Raw genomic sequence first — 5,302 nt, forward strand, 5'->3', positions numbered from 1 at the left:
TCATTAAGCTTTGTGAGTTCATAAGATGTGTGGGTTCATGAACTTAATCAACTCTTTAAGAATATTTTTCTACCTAAGTTAGATCTTGTTTAGGTCTGGCTTAGTTTTACCTCTTCTATTTTTGGGTCAAGAACACACCCCCATATTAGTTTTAGGAATAAAACATAATTCATTGCAAATCCACCATAGGGAGCTGTACCTATTAATTTAAAGAAAAGCCAGTCTATCCAGAAGTGGCTTTTCAACTGCTTGTAATCAGATATTGTTCATAATTTGGACATTCAAGAGTCATAATAAAAAAAGAACAAATCTATTTGCCAACAGTCCTACCTTAAAATTAATAGGTACAACACTCAAGACCACATATTGAAGTGAAGTGGAAATTAAGGAAGTTTATTCAGTTGTGTATGCATCCATCCTAAATAATTTAGATCATTCAAAAGGTCACACTCAAGAAAGGACAAGAGAAAATAAACTTGTTGATGTCAAAACCATTGTGGAGGCTTAGATATGAAATAAGTTTCCTTCACTTCTAAATTGTCCAAGGAACTTACTCGATAGAGATACCTTGCAAGTTGGTTTCTATGGTCTTCTATGCAAATTAACTTCTCAAATATTTTCTTTGGAATGATGTATGTAAAAGCGATTTCATATTCAAATTATGAAACTAATGACTAGATCTGATAAAAAAAATTTAAATTGACACAAGACAAAACACATTAATTATACCTTGATATCATCTGAGTTCACATAGATTTGATTGGTTATGAGATATAATTTCATTTTAGATACTAACCTGACTCATTATTTTTTTGTAGAAGGAAAAGCAACCTACTTATATGGAGTTGTGGTTGTAACAATCAATTCACCATGAAACACATTTGTAGTTGTAGTTATAATAGTTGTGAGGTGGCTTGATTCCTTTATCCAAAAAACACATATACCAATGAATTCACTTTTCTACTACTACTTACATTTATATCAGATTGAAACCCATAGTTAATATACCAGAATAACTGATAGAGTATCCCTTGCTTTCCAATATAAGCTATCCATTACCTTTTTTGAGAAGGTGGGGTTATTTCTACTCTAGGTATAATATCCCTAATCTCTAATTTAGTTAAGGAAGATGTATTAACATTATTCTTCTTAGAATAGTTAGATAGGATCAAGTCTCTCAAAGTTATTGCCACCTACATTACCAATATTCAAGATTGTTTCAAGGTACTATTGGTCATTTTTGCCTTCCTGCCAAAATCACCACATTTGAATTCAATGTAGTAACTTTCATAGGTTTTAAATATCCAAATATTCAAAAGGGGCACGAAATACTCTATGCTAACCTTATGATATTTCTTCCCTGTGCATTTTAATGTTTCTACGGGCTCGCAAGTCCCCATTGTCAGATCAAGAGATATCTACGGTTGGCGCTATCTTGCTATGGGAAGTTGCATGTTGTTTTTCCATAGAGATATAGTGCCTTTTGGCTGTGTGTCCAATGGGTCCTCCTTTTCCTTGTTGTTTCTTCGGTGCTGAGTTTCGATAGATCCTCGAAGGGCACTATGGCGCTATTAGAAAATTTGTGTTCCTCACCGTTAGTGACATAGCACCTAGACGAAAAGTGTTACTGCGGTGACATCAAAAGGAAGGTGGGTCCCAAGCATGCCCCATTGAATATCAGTGATAAAATTTGGCACACACGGTGGGACCCTAGGAAATGTGGAAGGATGACTATGCTTGAAACGAGGCTTTGATTCGTCGCTAGCTAGGCAGTTCGTTGATGTTAGTAGTAGCCTAGACCCACGCCCCTTTCAAACACATGAAGATTTCCTCACCCTCGGATCGGTCTGGATCAATAGTAGGCACTATCTCGCTATGGAAAGCTATGAGGATATTATCCATAGTGACATAGTGTCTTGATGACGCGTGGCACATATGACATCATGGGCCTGCCCTTCTCTAGAGTAATATTACAGCTCATCCTTGGTGGTAGTTGTCAGGTGGGTCATAGTATAGTGGTGATATTTCATTGGTCCACTTAGCCAACTCGGTGTGTAGTCATGTAATTTTGTTGATCACTATAGATCTAAGGAAAATCGATGGTAGGTGCTATCTTGCTATGTAAAGCTACGAGGATATTACCCATAGTGACATAGCACCATTATGCCATGTGGATCAGTGGGGCTAGGTCTCACCATGATGAAGATGCCAAGTCACGCCAAGAGGTTGCCAAGTGTTTCATGGGCAAAATTTTTTGAGGAGGCAAGCACAGTATTATGAGGATCTTCCATAATCATTGATCTCATGGAGATCAATGATTGGAACTTTCCCGTAAGATGAAACTATGATGACTTGTTAGACAGGTTGGCATGTGGCTAGTTTCTTATTGGTTGGTACACTAATAGGTCGGATCCATTTTTGCTCACTACCAAATCTTGGAAAATCAACGGTGGGCACTATCTCACTATGGAAAGTTGTGGGGATATTACCCATAGTGACATAGCACCTTGACAACATGTAGCAAGGTGGGGCTAAGTGTTATGAAACTGTAGGGATGGTACCAATTTGGGCCGAGTTGGATGCCAGGTGCGCTGAGTTGGTTCGTGGGCCCAAAAGTTTTAAGGAGATAGCACAGTAATACGGTGAGTCTTCACGATCATCAGATCAATCTAGATCCACAGTGGGCACTATCTCACTATGGGAAATTGCTCAAAGAATACACATAGTGAAATAGCACCTCAGTGACACGTGTCCCAGTGGGTCTGGTGGAGGCAGTAACAGTTAGATGCGTTGGCAGTTAATGTGACTATCGTAGTTGGAGTTTGAGGGTTGGCGCAATTAGTAATGAAAGGAGATGGTCAACCACGTTGGACTCTTGCAAGGTGGCAAGATAAAAGGAGGTTATTGGCCCATGTAGCCCATTTTGGATATAGAGTTTAGTTGACTTGTTGACCCTACTGATTCAGGTGCTCAGGAATGAAGAGAGTCAGGATTTTCTTATGTGATTTGATCTTTGTGATCAATGCCATCCCCTCTAGAATGAATGTTGAATGTAGAAAAGCACTCCACTACCCATTTTTGATCCATCTACCTAGTTAGAGTGGCTTAATGGCACTATTTTTTTCTTTTGAAGGCATTATTTGACACAGAGGATTATATATCATTGCATCTGGATCCGTAGCCAGATCAGATTTTCTCCATGATTGTTCTCTGCAGGACTTAATGCAGTAGTTGTGGAGTAATTGTAGGGAGAGGACATCTCAATTATGCTTGAACTATAAAGGTAAAGTTTTATGAATGTTGTAGGGTTGACTTTTCTCTATTTTCTCTGTTATTGCTCTACAAATTCTCAGTGTAAATTCCCCTGTGCCTCTGAACTACATGATTTTCTATCTTATCTCTTTCAGCGATTGGTATGAAAGTGCAAGAACTCTTTGCCTCGTACTGGTGTTTTGTAGAGATCATGATCTACATGACTGTATCTCCTTGGCCTATGAATGATAATATAAGTGAATCTCTCTTTCCTTGTGTTATTCATCTTGGTCTTCTGATCTGCATGTGATTATTAGATTAAAGCAAGTCTGAATGTGTATATCCCTAGTTTCATTCTGGTTCAATAGTGCATATATGGGTAGAGATTGGTCTGAACACTCTATTTTGGTGCATCACCTCTTTAGATTAGATTAGGTAGATTTTCTTTCATGCTCTCCTTCTCCCTTTTCCTCTCCAAGAGTAGTTAGGTGCATCCTGATAGTAAGAGGAAGCTGGCCTTCTCTAGAGACTCAACCTCACAGTTCAAGTCCCACAGCTTGAAGGTTGTTTCCATATTTCACTAGGTTTTCCTTATGCATAGGCTTTGGAAAAGGGTGCAAGCCTCAGTGACAACAGGTACAATCCATTTGGTGAAAATTTCAACATAACTAGAAGTTTATGTAGAATTTTGCTAATAAAAACACTACAAAGTGATAGAGTTATAGACTGTTTGTAGAAAATATTATGGCTTTATAAGAGGTTGACCTTCATGCATTGATCATCAAAGAGGTTTGATCAAATGTGATGTGCCTCAGTAATAACTATCTTTTCAGGTTTCAACATTTTCTCTTCCTAATTATTAAGTATCAATATTAAGTAAGAAAATGCATTGTAAGGTTATTAAGTAAGAATTTCAATATAAATAATGGAGAAAAATAGTTTACTATATATTTCTTCAATTTTATTGATCCATCCCAACAAAAATTCACAAGTGTTAATATTGAGGTTGATGGTGAAACCAAACATAGACCAAACCTCTTTGGGAAAAAGTGCACTGAAATATTAAATGGTTTATGCATTCAAGAATTTGGAAAATAGAGAAATGATCAAATTTACTATTACACTTCTTAAGGCATAGTATGTTAAGGAGGCACACTATGAAGAACCTCCTTTTAGGTACATAAGGTTTGTGTTAAAGTTTGTAAGAGTTTATTCCAAGAGGAACAAGGTTGCAATATATGTTGACGTGAGAAAGAAAATGATCACTAAAAATATTAGGGAGTATATCTCTTTAGACTTGACAATGTGCAAGGGAGAACTATCTAGGCATTTCAAGGAGAGAATGTATATTTTTACTTTATCTAAATGTTGAGGTGATTTTTTGCTACATATTCTCCCAAGGAAATTTTAATGTTGACCAGTTGACTTATATGTTGTCATTTTAGGAAGGGAGACTTCTTACATTTATTAGAATCTACAACAACTATTTGTTCTCCCTACTCAACTACAAAAATTGTTCTTGAACATTCATTTTTCTTTGAAACAATTATAGTAGAAGGAACATTATGACCTATAAAAAGATATAAGGTGCCTACTTTCACACTTTTTACTACTACAAGGGAAACTTTTGAAACCTTCCAATTTTTATCATTAAAAGTAACTACACAACCCTAATCACGAAGTTGCCCTGCTGAAATTAAATTCCTACCTAGCCTTGGAACATGTCTAACCTCATGTAGTAGCCAATGATTCCCATTTTGCAACTTAATCTTAACTTTTCCCTTTCCAACAATCTGACAGGGTTCATTATCCCCCAAACAAACAAGCCCAAAATCCCCTTGGACATAATTAATGAAATAACCTCTATGAGGTGCAACATGAAATGAAGCTTCTGAATCCAAAACCCATGAATCATCAACACTTTCTAAAGCCAGAAGAAAAGCATCCTCTTCAAATTTGTTACTTACCACATTTTCCTCCTTGTCTCCATCTTGCTTTTCCCCTTCATTTTTATTTTGAGTCTAATAATCTTTCTTTTTATGCCCTAGTT

General features: G+C 36.7%; 1 pseudogene; it reads right to left on the reverse strand.

The window, feature by feature from the left end:
• Positions 1-383: 383 nt before the first annotated feature.
• Positions 384-4,146, reverse strand: LOC149536773 (pre-mRNA-processing-splicing factor 8A-like; annotated as a pseudogene).
• Between the last annotated feature and the right edge of the window lie 1,156 nt (positions 4,147-5,302).

The sequence above is a fragment of the Cupressus sempervirens genome, chromosome 10 (assembly GCF_028749045.1).
Source record: "Cupressus sempervirens isolate cs-2001-9-10 chromosome 10, ASM2874904v1, whole genome shotgun sequence".
NCBI lineage: Eukaryota > Viridiplantae > Streptophyta > Pinopsida > Cupressales > Cupressaceae > Cupressus > Cupressus sempervirens.